Source organism: Gobius niger (genome assembly GCF_951799975.1).
Source record: "Gobius niger genome assembly, chromosome: 13".
NCBI lineage: Eukaryota > Metazoa > Chordata > Actinopteri > Gobiiformes > Gobiidae > Gobius > Gobius niger.
In genome coordinates this window covers 4,493,719-4,512,083 of record NC_136864.1, presented here as the reverse complement: position 1 = coordinate 4,512,083, position 18,365 = coordinate 4,493,719, and the positions used below count along the sequence as shown (strand labels likewise).

The 18,365-nt window shown below is 38.1% G+C and overlaps 2 long non-coding RNA genes across 2 annotated transcripts; both read right to left on the bottom strand.

Moving 5' to 3' along the window:
- Nucleotides 1–6,606: 6,606 nt before the first annotated feature.
- Nucleotides 6,607–9,767, bottom strand: LOC306972562. The gene is made up of 3 exons (XR_013793508.1): nt 9,711–9,767; nt 9,534–9,596; nt 6,607–6,669 (listed from the first exon to the last, which is right to left on the bottom strand). It is a non-coding gene; the product is annotated as an uncharacterized lncRNA (long non-coding RNA).
- A 677-nt stretch (nt 9,768–10,444) lies between these two features.
- Nucleotides 10,445–14,215, bottom strand: LOC306972561. Its single transcript, XR_013793507.1, has 4 exons — nt 14,135–14,215; nt 13,992–14,022; nt 11,333–11,415; nt 10,445–10,542 (listed from the first exon to the last, which is right to left on the bottom strand). It is a non-coding gene; the product is annotated as an uncharacterized lncRNA (long non-coding RNA).
- Nucleotides 14,216–18,365: the final 4,150 nt, after the last annotated feature.

Sequence of the window (18,365 nt, the reverse complement as noted above, 5' to 3'; positions counted from 1 at the left end):
AAATGAGTTGAATCCCAAACAAAAAAATGATGGAAAAAAATCTGATGATGTGAGGAAAAGAATCCTCTCGGTTCAGGTGGGAGTTAAAGGAATAGGCCACCGTTTTTATATACTAAGATATGTTCTTAGCTCACTTTAGTCGAGTTAATATATCCCCGTCTGGTCATTGTCCGCGCGCTCTGTCACGCAAACGGAGCACATACGCAGCCTCTCCCATATGTGACATAGCTCCGAAAAAGCTCACGATAGAAGCTACCAAGCTCTTCCACGTGTTCCCTATTTAAATAAAGTTACGTGAAGTGTTTTCATGCGAAGTATATTTACACAGAAATGTAACGTGTCGATTTTATAAGCAAATAAAAAGGGGGACTATATTGTGAGGCGTAATGATACGAGGAGTAAAACGTCCGCGCAGTAACTCCTAAAGGTTATTGACGGAAGTGAGCGGGGGAAGTCTTTAGGAGTTACTACGCGGACGCTGTGCTCCTCGTATCATTACGCCTCACAATATAGTCCCCCTTTTTATTTGCTTATAAAATCGACACGTTACATTTCTGTGTAAATATACTTCGCATGAAAACACTTCACGTAACTTTATTTAAATAGGGAACACGTGGAAGAGCTTGGTAGCTTCTATCGTGAGCTTTTTCGGAGCTATGTCACATATGGGAGAGGCTCCGTATGTGCTCCGTTTGCGTGACAGAGCGCGCGGACAATGACCAGACGGGGATATATTAACTCGACTAAAGTGAGGTAAGAACATATCTTAGTATATAAAAACGGTGGCCTATTCCTTTAAGGGGTTAAGTTTCTGTTCCCCAAACACCACAAAGCACCTTCCCTAAAGATCAACATAAACTTCATGGCATCACCTTCCTGAGCACTTGTGTCTGACTGATATTCACCACTAAACATAAAGAAGTACTTTATCCACAGCACTCCTGTTGAAAAGCATTGTATTCCAAAAGTCTTTCTTACCTTTGTGTTTAGTGTGTGATCTTTTCTCAAACTGAAACAAACCAGGAAATGAGAAAGGTTAAACATCTGCAGGGCCCAATGATAAGAACACGTGTTGCATCACTTTCATTGGAAACTATACTGTACATCAAAAACACATGTACCTTAACTCTTCTTTGTGGCTAACTTCAATGAAGGTATTTGAGTCGTCTTCTGTACTAGTGGTTGGAGTATGGAGCAGTTGGAGCAGCGCGTTCAAAACGAAACTAAGAAAAGGAAGGAGCAGAGGGAGGAGGGAGGTGGGACATGGGGACTAGTGGAGGCAGGATTCTTGAGAGGGGCTTGTCTCGCTTTCGAGACAAGATTGACTTCATGATTAAATTTGTTTTGCATCTTCACTGGCTGTTTTTGCTCCGCACTGACCAACCTATACTTACAGCTGAACTGCATTCCTCCTGGCGCAGGTGAAAGAAATACTTGTCTAAACTTGCTTCATGCTTGTCTTATTAAACCTCCCTTTGTCCGTGCGCTGCGCTCTGGATAAAAGCCATGAAAGCCAACGCACACCGGCCCTTTAACCTTCAGTGGCGAAGGTGAGTCTATGGACAATCAGGGAGACTGCAGTAAAGTTTGTTGGGAGTCACGAGAGAAGCAGAGGAAAAAGAGAAACCAGCATCAGAACTCCACTCTGGTAAACTGTCCTAGGTGTGTGTCGCCAACTCGATATTAACCTGCAAAAAAAGAGCCATGTTTAATCTCTTAACTCCCGCCTGAACCGAGAGGATCTTTTTCCTCCACGTCATCAGATTTTTTTTCCATCATTTTTTTATGCGGTGTTCAACTCATTTTTGTAACTTTTTAGTCATTTTTTGGGCTTTTTTTTCACATTTTTGTCACATTTTTGTCATTTTTTCGTCAATGTTTTATCAAATTTTTGTGATTTTTTGTCACATTTTTTGTCATTTTTTGTCACATTTTTGTCATGTTTTTCCATTTTTTTGTCTTTTTTTTGGTCACATTTTTGTCATTTTTTTGTCACATTTTTGTCATTTTTTTGTCAATTTTTTATCAATTTTTTGTCTTTTTTTGGTCACATTTTTGTCATTTTTTGTCATTTTTTAATAATTTTTTTTTTCATTTTTTGTCACATTTTTGTCATTTTTTTGTCATTTTTTTAATCATTTTTTTGGTCATTTTTTGGTCACATTTTTGTCATTTTTTTCTTCAATTTTTTGTCAATTTCTTGTGACATTTTTGTGACATTTTTGCCACTTTTTCATCAATTTTTTGTCAATGTTTTCGTCACTTTTTTGTCACATTTCCATCATTGTTTACGTCTCAGTTTTGTTGCTATTTTTACAGCTTTTTTCCTGAAGCTTTTGGATTGGGGTAAAGCCAAACTGGAGAAAATGTGCTCGGTTCAGGCGGGAGATAGGGGGTTAAGTAAGTCAAATGTATTCATATAGTGACTTTCACAGACCAAGGTCACAAAGCGCTTCCCATAAAAACACACAGTAAATACAAGTCACATGACATTATATGCATTATATTTGCTCTCTCTCTTACAACACTGAACTAGTGTTTTGTTTTATTTTTGATAAACCATATGTTTTAAGCGCTGCATAAACATGTCTAGTTTGTGAATCTGTTCTCAAACAATGGCAACAAAAACTATTCTGATTGTGGAAGGTTTGAGAAAAGACTTTGAAGCGCTGTTACGCAGCGCGCTCAGTGTGTGTTGGCGCACATGGCTCTGCGCGCTCTGTGCACGCTCGGCTCTGGCCTTTTAACCTCTTACCACCCGCCAAAACATAATGCATTCTCTCCTCTTTGCCATTGTCGTCACTTTTTATTTCCCTTATGTGTTTTTGTCACTTTTTTATTACTTTTTTTGCTGTTCTTTTGTCACTTTTTTGCTGGATTATTGTCTTTTTTCTTTTGGATTTTTGTCTTTTTTTCTGCTGGATTTTCGTAATTTTTTGCTGGATTTTTGTCTTTTTTCTTCTGGATTTTCGTCTTTTTTTTTGCTGGATTTTTGTCATTTTTTTGCTGAATTTTTGTCTTTTTTTGCTGGATTTTTGTATTTTTTCTTTTGTATTTTTGTATTTTTTTTGCTGGATTTTTATCTTTTTTGCTGGATTTTTTTCTTTTTTCTTCTGGATTTTTGCTGCTCTTTTGTCACCTTTTTGTTGAGTTTTTGTCATTTTTGTCGCTTTTTTTGGTCACTTTTTAGCGCTTTTTTGCCGTGTTTACATCCTCATTTTCTTTTTTTCTTTATCACTGTTTTGAAGAAGCTTTTAGATTTGGAGAACTTGGAGAACAGGAGAAAACATGTTCAGGTGGGAGTTAAGAGGTTAAAAAACTCGGGACTCCCTCGGGCGCTCCTTCAGTCTATCCACGGAGGGCTCCTTCTCTAAAGTCGGACAGAGGCTGGTCACTTCCCCGGAGCAGGGTCTGAGCTCGGGGATCCAGTCTCCAATGTAGGGTTATGCTGCCATCTGGTGGTTGAATGAGAGATGACAGTAGAATAGAATTTTTTATTCTTTGGTCCTCCTCAAATCCACTCATTGATGAAAAGTAAATGAATTATTCTTATTAATGACTGGGAAATGGAGCCTGTATCACATCGTATGATATGGTGAAGATTAACCCCTTAACCCCCACCTGAACCGAGCACATGGCTTTACCTCAATCCAAAAGCTTCTGGAAAAAAGGTGAGAAAACAGTGACAGAACTGAGACGAAAACAATGATGAAGATGTGACAAAAAAGTGAGAAAACTTACAAAAAATGGACCAAAAAAATGACAAAAAAGGACAAAAAAATTATAGAAAGTGACAAAAAATTGACGAAAAAATTATGAAAAAATGGGAAAATGTCACAAAAAAATTACCATAATATGACCAAAAAATGATGAAAAAATGATGAACATGTGACAAAAAGGGGCCAAAAAATTACAATTTGACAAAAAAAATACAAAAAAGTTACAAAAATTAGTTGAAAACCCCCCAAAAAATGATGGGAAAAAAAATCTGATGACATGAGGAAAAAGATCCATTTAGATGAGTTTTTGTAGATCTTAGCTTTCAAATGAGGCGTTACACTGGCCTACAGGATTTGGGTAAAGCTGAACTGGAGAAAATGCTCTCGGTTCAGGCGGGAGTTAAGAGGTTAAACAGCCAGTCCAGTTATTATGACTCTCTCATAGAGCCCACTCATATGGCGGATGCCCTCCCATCCTTTTATAAGATGAAGGGACGTTGATGATTTAGTAAAATAAGGTAATACTGATTCTGAACTGATAAGGAACATGAATATGTAAGTAAAGTAATGTAATAATATGAAAATCTTGTGAGATCAACTGATTTGGGGATTCATATGTGGCACAGTTTAAGACTCTAAAACAGCAGTGCTTCTTTTATGTGTGCTTGATGTGTTTTAATGTAATAAATATTATACAGTTTAAAGCCTTGAGTCTGTTCCTTATTTCATTTTCTAATAACTGGAAACCTCCTGTCGTGTAAAACTGAGACAGTTCTATGTCAAATGTTTCATCTGCAGATTTTGTGTTAAGCAGGAAAATGGACGAGGACATGAACCTCTTAACCCTCACATGAACCCAGCACATTTTCTCCAGGACCGGAAAAGCAACAATAACACAATAAAAAAGCAACAATAACACAATAAAAAAGCAACAATAACACACGACTAAAGAGTGATGAAAAAGCAACAAAAAAATCAACAAGAAATCCACAAAAGAGCGACAACTAAGTGACAAAAACACTCAAAAAAGTTGTGCAGATCTTTCAAATGAGCCGTTTTCTGGCCTGTGGGCTGTAAGCTCCTGTTGAGAAGCTTTTAGATTTGGGTAAAGCTGAAAAAACTCCACCAACATCTTTTCAGCAACATGTTTATTGATATACACATGTAAATGTACATATACAATAATAATACATGATAGAAGTACATAAAGAAGCACTGTCTACGAGTTTATAACGGACTGAAGAGAATCATCAGCATAAAAGGTCCTTAACCCCTTAACTCCCACCTGAACCGAGTTTGGCTTTACCCCAGTCCAAAAGCTTCTGGAAAAAAGCTGTGAAAATAGCAACAAAACTGAGACGAAAACAATGAGGGAAATGCGACAAAAAAGTGAGAAAACATTGACAAAAAAGTGACAAAAAATTGATGAAAAAAGTGGCAAAAATGTCACAAAAATGTCTCAAGAAATTGACAAAAAATTGATGACCAAAGGGACCAATATGTGACCAAAAAATGACAAAAAAATTACAAAAATGTGACAAAAAAATTCCAAAAATGTGACAAAAAAATTACAAAAATTTAATAAAAAAATGTTGAAAAAAAGAAAAAAAATGACATAATGTGATAAGAAATTTACGGAAAAAATGACAAAAAAGTTACAAAAATGAGTTGAATGCCCAGCAAAAAAATGATGGGGAAAAAATCTGATGACGTGAGGAAAAAGATCCTCTCGGTTCAGGCGGGAGTTCAGAGGTTAAAGGTAATTTGTTGTTTGAAACGTTTCCGCTGTAACAAATCTCCCAACACATATTTGACCCATTCTTCAAAACCACAGGAGCAACAAATCAGATCAAAGAAGTTTAGTGTCAGTCTGTAATGTGTAGATTCAAAGATCCTGTACCTCGAGTTATAAAAATTCACTCTATTTAAAAGAATTTGACACCTTTTGCACAAAACAAACATATAAAATCAAACATAAACATTATTCAAAAGTTTCATTTTAGGCCTGGTTTATTTCTGGTTTATATTCTGGTACTCGGAAGGTTTGATATTCTATGAAATCATCTTATGAAACGACTACAACCTTAAACAACTCCTCTGAGTCTGTGGACGTCACGTGAAAGATCAGAACCTGAATTTTTGTTGAATTTTTGTTGAATTTTTATCACTTTTTGGTTGAATTTTTGACACTTTTTTGTTGAATTTTTGTCACTTTTTTGTTGAATTTTTGTTGAATTTTTGTCACTTTTTGGTTTAATTTTTGTCACATTTTTGTTGAATTTTTGTCACTTTTTTGTTGAATTTTTGTCACTTTTTGTCACTGACTCTGTTTTCTGATTGTTGTTTTGGTTCTTGGGCTAATTATCCAAATATACACATACACGACTTTTTGTAATTGTGAATGATCAACATTAAAGCTGTTAAAGGTTGATTTAAACATGTCGACTTCACTTCTGTGGATCAGAGACGGCCATGTTTCACACCAGAGCTTTAAATAGCACTTTTAGGCAGTGGCTCTGGGTCAGGGGGGGAATAACTGGTGATACTTTGATATTGATGAATAATAATGATGAAAATAGCATTTTTATTTGCATTGAGGCGTATCATGATGTGTTAAAGTGAGTGCTATGACATGTTTCTCCAAGAGGCTTTGACACTTGTCCCCCCGGTCAGAGAGTTTACCCTCTGTGTCTGTTTGAGATGGTTTGAGATGTTTGGACTGTCATTGTCTAATACAAAACTGTTTCGTTACCAGGCCAAGTTACAGAATTTTACAACTATTTCTCCGTGTGCAGTCAGGCTCTCTAAAAAACAAAACAGAGACATTATAAACAGAGCTGAAGAGGCTGGAGGAGCCGACAGGAGAAGAGAGAAAAAAGAAACTTACTCTGAAACCTCGTCTTGCCTCTTGAGGGCGGGTTAGGCAAGTCTTTTTCTCTTGGGAGAGATGCTGGAAAAGATTATACAAAATATAAAGTTCTGGCAACACAGAAATATTGAACAAAATATCTGTTGTTGAAAAATCATTGTGTTTGTGATGCAGCTGTTTAAACTGATTTTAACCTCTTACCACCCGCCTAAACCAAATGCATTCTTTCCTCTTAGGTTAATATATAGGCCTGTGTAGCACCTCATTTGAAAGCTAAGACCCACAAAACAGATCTTCTTCCCCGTGTTGTTGCTGTGTTGTGTCACCTTTTTTTATGTTTTTTTTTTTTTCAATTTATGTCACATTTTTGTTTATTTTTTGTCACATTTTTGACTCATTTTTGTTTAATTTTTGTCATATTTTTGTCATATTTTTGTTGAATTTTTCCTGAATTTTTGTTGAATTTTTGTCGCATTTTTTGTTGAATTTTTGTCACATTTTTGTCACATTTTTGTTGAATTTTTGTTGAATTTTTGTCACATTTTTGTTGAATTTTTGTTGAATTTTTGTCACATTTTTGTTGAATTTTTGTTGAATTTTTGTTGAATTTTTGTTGAATTTTTGTCGCATTTTTGTTGAATTTTTGTCACATTTTTGACTAATTTTTGTCACATTGAATGAAAATAAATAGAAAAGGCGCAGATACATTTGCCTCAGACTTATAACTGAATAGGAGGATGACATGAAGAGGTGATTAAAGGCAGATTATTTTTGGTTTCTAGCAAGACTCAGATGATTTGGCAGAGAGGATGTGATGGATTCATCTTGGTGCTTGTGTTTTGTCTCTTGTGGGTCTGTTTGTTTTTCCTTTAGTTTTCCTGCTCTGGAGCCGCTCCCTGGACCAAGCCAATCCACCAAGCCGTGTTTTTTAATGAATTCATTTTCACTTTCTCGGAGAATGTGTCTGTTTTTGGGTCAAATTTTACCCGAACAGAAGAACCATAAAGAACCGAATCTACCAACATATTTTCACAGCGGTAAAGTCTGAAATGCTCTGCGGCATCAAGAACAGGAATATACTTTTGTCAACTCCAACTTTACTTCTCTCTGCTCCTGCAAAACCTCAAAGTCTGGACGGCTGCTGTGCCGACCATCAGAGTGAAATAAGGACAAAAGGTTTTCCTTCAAAGCAGCTCTGGTGAACGTTTGCTTGTCCTGTACAGTCTTACAGCAGGGCTCACAAACCTGGTTACTTCTTCTACTCTTTTATTATTGCTCATGATTCAGACGTCACTGTAGGAGCCAAATATGGCATTCACGAATGTATGTGCTTGTGTTGTGTACGTGTGTGTGCACTGTGTGTGTACGTGTGTGTGTACGTGTGTGTGCACGTGTGTGTACGTGTGTGTGTACGTGTGTGTGCACGTGTGTGTGCACGTGTGTGTGTGTGCACTGTGTGGCGCTGTGGCCATGTGCATATGGGCCGGGGGCAACTAATGGGGAGACAGGTGTTGACCCCGGAAGGGCATACAGGTTTTTGACCGCACTGGCGGAGCTGTGTCACTGTTCTTTTGTTTTTAATAGAATTTTAACCATTGAACGTATTTTGCAATAAAATAAATAATGCATTTTGCACTTTCCTGGAGCCATGGACTATTTTGATAAATACAAAGCAAAGCAGAAGCCGCCTAGCGCGTCATACCCACCTACTGAGGCAACATCTCACTAGCCCAGTACTAGGCTGGCTCATACAATCACGTGTCAACTGTTACTGACATAAGAACATCAGTTTGTTTCTCAGTGGAACTGGATTAAAACTGCAGATGAAAAATACTGTGTGGGTCAGACTTACGGAGAATCCTCTGAGTGTCCCGTCTCTAACTTTGGATCAGCTTCAGATGTTCCTGCCTCAGTCCTGGAAACAGCAGAGGAACTCCAGGTGATACTTTGAACTTGTCATGATCCTCACACATTTACACATGGTGCTCACAGCTCAGCTGGATTTTTGGATCTACTTCTGTGAACTTACTGTGAAACCACATCTTCTCTGGAGGCAGCAGGAGGGGGAGAGGTCACTCTCGGCTCTGCAAACTCTGCATCATCCGAGTCGTCAGATTCGCTTCTGAGAAAACAGAACAGAGAAACACATTGAAGTTGTGTCTGACGGCTGTTCTGCTCCCAGAATAGAAATATATGATATGAGCAGCACAGTGATGGACACATTGGCCACTATTGGCCAGATGCATTCATGCCTCACAGCGAGAAGGTCCCGGGTTTGATTCCTGAAGCATGTTTTTTTTCTGAGTGGAGAATAAATGTTCTCAATGATGCTGGCAGGTGGACTTCACCAAACCAACCCAAGCTCAACAGGGCCAGATGTTTAAAAAACGTAATCTGGATCAAAGTGATCTGGATTTGGAAATCCCATTTTTTTAGGATCAGGTAAATTACTTTTATGCTGTTTTTTTTACCTTCTGCTCTCAGGACCTTCTCCTGCTCTCAGGACCTTCTCCTGCTCTCAGGACCTTCTCCTGCTCTCAGGACCTTCTCCTGCTCTCAGGACCTTCTCCTGCTCTCAGGACCTTCTCCTGCTCTCAGGACCTTCTCCTGCTCTCTGTGCCTGGAGTATGAACAGACCTGGGTAAAAAGGACTTTAGATTTGCTGCTCCGCACTCTTGGAATGAGCTACAGAAGGAGTTTCACTTAAAAGAACTTTTGTCACTTCATACTTTGAAATCACTGTTGACACATCTGGAAACAAAGTCACATGTAGCTGTTTTATCTGAGTGTTTTATCTTCATTTAATTAATTTAATGTTTGTACAAATGTAACTTGTGTGTGAAGTTGTTCATCTGCATCTTGGCCTGGACACTCTTGAAAAAGAGATTTTTAATCTCGATGAGTTTTTATCCTGGATAAATAAAGGTAAAATAAAACAGACTTACGGAGAATCCTCTGAGTGTCCCGTCTCTAACTTTGGATCAGCTTCAGATGTTTCTGCTTCAGTCCTGGAAACAGCAGAGGAACTCCAGGTGACACTTTGAACTTGTCATGATCCTCACACATTTACACATGGTGCTCACAGCTCAGCTGGATTTTAGGATCTACATCTGTGAACTTACTGTGAAACCACATCTTCTCTGGAGGCAGCAGGAGGAGGAGAGGTATTTCTCGAGTCCAGACGACAAAGATATATCCTTTTCCTGAACAAAGAAATACATTGTACAAGTTGTGTCAGATGGTAAAGTGCTGTTTCCACAATTCAAATACTACGAAAGTTCTGGACCCACTTTCAATATATCACAAGCTGTGACTAAAATAAAAAATATCAATTTAAACCTATACTACAAATAAACTGTCCAACCCCCAAAAAAGGTTCCCTTAAAGGGCTTTGTTTACAACAGCATTTGCTCTGGTTTTGTTTCAAGAAGCTTCTGCAATGTCAGTGTCATTCATTTTTTACTAAGATCTTGTAATGATGATGGGGGAGTGTGACCACCGTGCAAAGCCTTCTCCAGCACATCCTAAAATCCCACAGATTCTCAATGGGGTTCAGATCTGGACTCTGTGGAGGAAAATCCATCTAATGCTCCCTGATCCACTCTTTCACCATGTGAGCCAATGAATCCTGGCATCGTCATCTTGGAAAATGCCCGTGTCATCAGGAAGAAGAAATCCATCCACAGTGAAGTCCAGGTGGACACATTTTTTTTCCGGTCAGGTGTTGTATTAAGCAGTGGGTCCTGTTTTAGTATATTTGCATTGATCATAGAGTGAATTATCAAAACAATAGATGGTCAGTTTTTGTGACGGGATCGACCCACTGAAAATGGTCTCGTGACCCACCCGGAGCGGCGGACGGGGCGAAGCTTTGATTCTTGTGAGCTGGTCTGTCCAAAATCCGCAAGGCATTCCATGGACTGTTGCCTCTGTGATGGTGTAAGTGGACGATCGCTGGAGAATCAGAAAAAGGTCCAATTACAAACTATGAAATATTAAGAATGGTTGAACAAAGAAAGACATCCGTTCTGTGTGTATTCTTCAAATCTTTAAAACCACATCATGTTCTTTTCTTTTCTGAACCACACTCTCTTCATCAGACAATCCAAGCCAAAATCCATCCACTTTATTGAATGACATGTAATGTTTTTTTGTTTAAGTTTTGTTAAATTGTGAAAACATCAGAAGAACATGATGGGTCTGTGGGGAGTCGCTCATCTTCAGGACAAAGTTTTCCTCTGCCAGTAGGTGGCAGTGCTGAGGGCTATTATTAAATCTTAGATGTTATCAAACCTGGACTAAACCACAAGAACCAATAAAAAAGAGATCACTGTGATTAATGTGTTTAAACCAGTGGTTTGTAATTGTTGGATCCGGAACTGTTTTCAGAGGCTCACAGGCCTGCAGGAAACGTTTAACTCAAGATTTAAACTAGAAACTAAACATTCAGTCAAAATGGCTGTTATTGGGTTGTTTGTTTAGATAATGTCAGCTTTAGGGGCTCAGTTAATGCAATAATTTATGGGAAAATTGAGTATTTTGCATTATATATAACAAATTTCATTCTTATCTGAGTCACGATTTATCTATAGTCGGTCCCGACACTGAATTTAGTTGAGAAACACTGGTTTAAACCACAATTACTCCATTCAAAAATGGAAACAAGTGAAAAGTACAGATACCTGCTCTAAAAGTACTTATTATTTGCACTTTTACTTTTTTCTTCAAATAGAATGAAACTTACACAGTTAGGAAAGATCTGGAGGCTGAACCCAAACCTGTTTTGGACCTGGAGGCCTCGTCTTTGTCCGGATGAGACATTTGAACCTGTGAAAACACATACAGTTCAGATATTCTTTACATATTATCTTTAGATCGTGGAATGTGTCGCTCTCTCAGATGTTGGAGCAATCTCCACATGGTGTGCACATTTCATTGCTAATAAAAAATGATTATTCATCATTCTGGACATGAATTCACAATTTGGAAAAGCAGAGTTTCACAGATAAAGGGATTTCACTTTCATGGAAACATTTTACCCACCAGAGCTTGTCATTACTTTTGTTTATTTGTTGCTAGTCTTTTTTCTAATATTACCAGCCGCTCAGTGTTTTTCAAACCATAATTTGTGACGGCTTCTTTTTTTCTTTTTTAACATAAAGATGTTGATGTTACATGTATCCAAAAACAATCTAAACAAACACATTTAAATATGCCCAGGTCGAGTCAGACTGTAAAAAATCAGATCTTAGCTGAACTGGCCAAAGTGAGAATAAAATGGTTACTATGCAAAGTGGCAGTTTGGGGGAAATCAGCACTGGATCAGGACCAAACCCGGACCGGAGTTAATGTGAGCCGGGGGTCACTGTGAAGTCCGGAGCAGGAGAATCAGGGTGTGGGGCTGTTTTGTTTCCTGGACAACGTGATATCACCAATAGAAAAATCAATTCACAAGTTTTTCAAGATATTTTGCAGAAAAACCTGAGACATTCACAACAGCGTGGAATAAGTAAGTGAACCCCGGAATCAAACCACTGCTGATCCTTCTTTTGTAGCAAGAACCTTCTTTCTGTAGTTGCAGATTCGACGCTCACAACGATCAGGATGAATCTTGAACCGTTCCTCTTTACAAAACTGCTGCAGTTCAGCGAGATTCAGGGGGTGTACTTACTTATTCCACACTCTCCTGTGAATGTTTACATGTTATTGTCAATAAGAAAATGATAAAATGTAAATGTTTGGGTGGTATTAGTTTAATCAGACACTGTTTAGTCATAATTATGATTTTCATAAACAATTTACGTAGAAACAGGAGAAATTCCAAACGGTGAACTCACTTTATCCTCCCACTGCCTCTATTAGCCCGGCACAATAAAGGCTTTTTAGAAAATGTAAATAGAGAATCATGATGTGGGAGGAGAGCCTCGGTTTATCTCTTAACCCCTTAACTCCCACCTGAACCGAGCACATTTTCTCCAGTTTGGCTTTACCCCAGTCCAAAAGCTTCTGGAAAAAAGCTGTGAAAATAGCAACAAAACTGAGACGAAAACAATGATGGAAATGTGACAAAAAAGTGAGAAAACACTGACAAAAAAAGTGACGAAAAATGGATGAAAAAGTGGCAAAAATGTCACAAAAATGTCACAAGAAATTGACGGAAAAATTACAAATATGTGACAAAAAAAATACAAAAATGTGACAAAAATGTGATAAAAATGTGACAAAAAATGACAAAAATGTGATAAAAATGTGACAAAAATGTGACAAAAAAAAAATACAAAAATGTGACCAAAAAAAGACAAAAATGTGACCAAAAAAAGACAAAAATGTGACCAAAAAAAGACAAAAATGTGACCAAAAAATGACAAAAATATGATAAAAAATTGACAAAAAATGACAAAAATTGACAAAAAATGACTAAAAATTGATGAAAAAATGACATTATCGCATTAATGCAAAACAAGACCAAGAAATGGAATAGATACTGGGAGCAGTTAAAAGTTAAATCTAAAAAAGTTCTGCAAGTTTAAATTTAGATACAAGAAGCTATTTGTTTTTGGTGAATGTGCACAGTACAACAGATGCTTAAGGTTTATGTTGAATGACATCTTATCACGCAGGAAGGGAAGTCTATTGTTCTGGCAGGAAAAGAGGTCTCTACTTTGGGGAGACAAAAAATGACAAAAATTTGATTTAGAAAAGACGAAAAAAATGACAAAAATGTGACAGAAAATGACCAAAAAAATGACAAAAATGTGACAAAAAATGACAAAATTTTTATGAAAAAATGACCAAAAAATGACTAAAATGTGACAAAAAATGACAAAAAATGTGACAAAAAACGACAAAAAAATGACAAAAATGTGACAAAAAATGACAAAAAATGTATTTAGAAAAGACAGAAAATGACCAAAAAATGACCAAAATGTGACAAAAAATGACAAAAAATGACAAAAAATGACAAAAATGTGACAAAAAACGACAAAAAAAGGACAAAAATGTGACAAAAAATGACAAAAAATGTATTTAGAAAAGACAGAAAATGACCAAAAAAATGACAAAAATGTGACAAAAATGACCAAAAAAATGACAAAAATTTGACAAAAAATGACTAAAATGTGACCAAAAAAAAGTTACAAAAATGAGTTGAATCCCAAACAAAAAAATGATGGAAAAAAATCTGATGACGTGAGGAAAAGAATCCTCTCAGTTCAGGCGGGAGTTAAGGGGTTAAGTTTCTGTTCCCCAAACACCACAAAGCACCTTCCCTAAAGATCAATAAGCTTCATGGCATTACCTTCCAGAGCACTTGTGTCTAACTGACATTCACCACTAAACATATAGAAGTACTTTATCCACAGCACTCCTGTTGAAAAGCATTGTATTCCAAAAGTCTTTCTTACCTTTGTGTTTAGTGGGTGATCTTTTCTCAAACTGAAACAAACCAGGAAATGAGAAAGGTTAAGCATCTACAGTGCCCAATGATAAGAACACGTGTTAAATCACTTTCATTGGAAACTATACTGTACATCAAAAACACATGTACCTTAACTCTTCTTTGTGGCTAACTTCAATGAAGGTATTTGAGTCGTCTTCTGTACTAGCGGTTGGAGTATGGAGCAGTTGGAGCAGCGCGTTCAAAACGAAACTAAGAAAAGGCAGGAGCAGAGGAAGGAGGGAGGTGGGACGTGGGGACTAGTGGGGGCAGGATTCTTTAGAGGGGTTTGTCTCGCTTTCGCAGTGGAGATTTTTTTTGCTACTGCATATTTCTAATGAACGGATCTCATGCACAGGCACGGTGTGTATTAAGATTGACTTCATGGTTAAATTTGTTTTGCATCTTCACTGGCTGTTTTTGCTCCGCACTGACCAACCTATACTTACAGCTGAACTGCATTCAAACCCGCTGTTTCCTCCTGGCGCAAGTGAAAGAAATACTTATCTAAACTTGCTTCATGCTTGTCTTATTAAACCTCCCTTTGTCCGTGCGCTGCGCTCTGGATAAAAGCCATGAAAGCCAACGCACACCGGCCCTTTAACCTTCAGTGGCGAAGGTGAGTCTATGGACAATCAGGGAGACTGCAGTCAAGTTTGTTAGGAGTTACGAGAGAAGCAGAGGATAAAGAGAAACCATCATCAGAACTCCACTCTGGTAAGGTAAACTGTCCTAGGTGTGTGTCGCCAACTCGCTATTAACCTGCAAAAAAAAAGCCATGTTTAATCTCTTAGCTCCCGCCTGAACCGAGAGGATCTTTTTCCTCAAGTCATCAGATTTTTTTTCCATCATTTTTTTGTGCGGTGTTCAACTCATTTTTTAAACTTTTTTGTAATTTTTTTGTCTTTTTTTCACATTTTTGTCACATAATTGTCATTTTTTCGTAAATTTTTTGTGTTTTTTTTGTCATATTTTTAGCACATTTTTGTATTTTTTTGTCACATTTTTGTCATTTTTTTGTCAATGTTTTATCAAATTTTTGTCACATTTTTGTCATTTTTTCGTCAATGTTTTATCAATTTTTTGTCATTTTTTGTCACATTTTTTGTCATGTTTTTCCATTTTTTTGTCTTTTTTTGGTCACATTTTTGTCATTTTTTGTCACCTTTTTGTCACATTTTGTCACATTTTTTTCATTTTTTCGTCAATTTTTTATCCATTTTTTGTCTTTTTTTGGTCACATTTTTGTCATTTTTTGTCATTTTTTTATCCATTTTTTTTGCCACTTTTTTGTCACATTTCCATCATTGTTTACGTCTCAGTTTTGTTGCTATTTTCACAGCTTTTTTCCAGAAGCTTTTGGATTGGGGTAAAGCCAAACTGGAGAAAATGCTCTCGGTTCAGGCGGGAGTTAAGAGGTTAAACAGCCAGTCCAGTTATTATGACTCACTCTCATACAGCCCACTCATATGGCGGATTCCCTCCCATCCTTTTATAAGATGAAGGGCCGTTAATGATTTAGTAAAATAAGGAATCGTAATACTGATTCTGAACTGATAAGGAACATGAATATGTAAGTAAAGTAATGTAATAAGGAATATGAAAATCTTGTGAGATCAACTGATTTGGGGATTCATATGTGGCACAGTTTAAGACTCTTAAATAGCAGTGCTTCTTTTATGTGTGCTTGATATGTTGTAATGTAATAATAGCTCTGCTCGTGTACAAGTCTTTTCATGGTTTAGCTCCAAAGTACATCTCTGACATGTTAGAGCCGTATGAACCATCTTGGGCCCTGAGAACTTCAGGGAGGGGTCTCCTGGTGGTTCCCAGAGTCAATAATAAACACGGTGAGGCTGCGTTTCAGTTTCAAGCAGCTAAAATCTGGAACAGTCTTCACGAGGATGTGAGACAGGCCTCAACTCTGACAATGTTCAAATCCAGGCTGGAAACAGTTCTTTTTACCAATGCATATGACTGAAAGTATTTTATCTGCACTCTCGCCTTTTACTGTAATTGATTAATTTTATGTTGATGTTTTTATTGATTCTATTTGTTTTCAACTGTGAAGCACTTTGAATTGCCTTGTGTATGAATTGTGCTCTACAAATAAACTTGCCTTGCCTTGCCTTGCCTAATAAATATTATGAGGTTTAAAGCCTTGAGTCTGTTCCTTATTTCATTTTCTAATAACTGGAAACCTCCTGTCGTGTAAAACTGAGACAGTTCTATGTCAAATGTTTCATCTGCAGATTTTGTGTTAAGCAGGAAAATGGACGAGGACATGAACCTCTTAACCCTCACATGAACCGAGCACATTTTCTCCAGGACCGGAAAAACAACAATAACACAATAAAAAAGCAACAATAACACAATAAAAAAGCAACAATAACACACGAGTAAAGAGTGATGAAAAAGCAACAAAAAAAAATATCTGGCCTGTGGGCTGTAAGCTCCTGTTGAGAAGCTTTTAGATTTGGGTAAAGCTGAACTGGAGAAAATGTGCTCGGTTAAGGCCGGGGTCAGAGGTTAATATAAAACATTTGTGGATTTTCAAAATGCCGCGCGCTTACATTTCTAGTCACGTGACTGGGAGACACCTATTTTTTTGTTTTTTTCAAGAAGCTTTTAGATGTGGGTGAAGCCAAACTGGTTCAGGTGGGGGTTAAGAGATTAAACTCTTTTCAGCCCGGTTTAGTCCTGATTTGATCTTGATCTAGGTATTTGGAAAGTCAAATAACTGATAGTACTTTTTAAGTAAGTGCTTTTTTTTATCATTGTACAACAAGATTGTGTTCAGGTGTTAGTCCTGAGCCGCTGTGGGCCAACCTGACCAGCATGTTTTTGGAGGTCGGACAGTCTCCTCTGAAACGGTGCAGCACCTCCTGGGTTTGTCCCTGTTTCAGAGCGTGGTGTCCTGCGCAGGTCAGCTCCTCCATCTCCTCCTTCCTCTTCCTTCTGCGCAGCTCCCTCCGCTCCACAACAGTCTTTCATCATCATCTCCTTTGTCCCTGATTTGTTTCCTGTAGCTCCTCTTGCGACACTTCCACTGTGCTGCAGCTGTGGGGGCTCTTGGTGCCTCTTCAGTGTTTCAGAAGAAGAAATGTGTAGGTCATAAATGTCTTTAGCTCATAAGCTTGCAACTTGATGTCAAATATTTTTGAACCACAGCACAAGTAACAACTTCATTTGTTTGACAAGTCCACACAACTCTTTTCATTCATGGTCCGCCTCATGTCGAAACAAAAATGGCGGCTTACGCATGTTTGAAACAGGACGAAGAAGAATCCCACAGAGCAGCGAGGAAAAGGTCAGACTTCCTCCATTTCTCTGAACCTATGGTGGGGTTTTGTAGAGCGTTGTTTCTATAGAAGTACACAGGACTGTCGGGAATGGCTGGGTATGTGAGTGTCCGCCCTGAAACAGAATGAATAGACTCATAACATTTTATTATATTACATTATTTGAGTGCAGTTTGATCATTGAAGAGAATGGAGTTTCTTATGAAGATTTACTCACTGTGTGTTCGCATCTTTGTCAGAAGATTGAACAAATCTGGGGTTGCTGTTGTTTGTCAGGTCCGGGTTCAGCAACACTATGAGCCCAAAGAATGAGATCAGCTGAACATCCTGAATGACCAGGTTATTCCATCAATAGATTTCTTCTTCCCTGACGGCACGTAGCCTGGCACGAGCCAGACTGATTCTCCATGTTCAGAGATACATGGGGATACAGTCTGGAATTGTTTGATTTGAATCTCGCTGACTCCGGCAAAACCAGGCAGAGCCAATCATAGCGCAGGGGGCGGGAGTTAACAGTGCGTCATCTTACGCGGTAGGATTTCCCATAAACACCTGCGCTCCTCCCCCAACCAAAACAGTGAAGATGGCGGCGCTGCGACACAGCGATCTTTTACCAGAGCCTTTTCTTCTGTTTTAAATGAGCTGGACTTGCCGTTAAAGCCACTGCAGAAGCTGCTCCGAGGGCTTTCACTGGAGCATTTACTCGACTGCACGTGTGGACTACAATCATGGCGGAGGACGTATCATGTGTTTGATTGGTTCGCTCTAGTTCAAGCTGCGATCGTTTGCCCCGCCTCCAGTCTCGATTTAGAAATTGCGTCCTATTACCACAATTCCAGACTGTCTTTATATGTATTTATGAATACATAAATGAAGGCAGTCTGGCTTTTGCCAGGCTAGACAGCACGAGCATATTCTTAGATGTTGCCAGGATTCATCGAGCTCACAATGTGAAAGAGCGGTTCAGTGGGTGTAAGACAGAGCCGCCGCCACAGAGTACAGATTTTAACCCATTGAGAATCTTAGGCATGTGCTGGTGA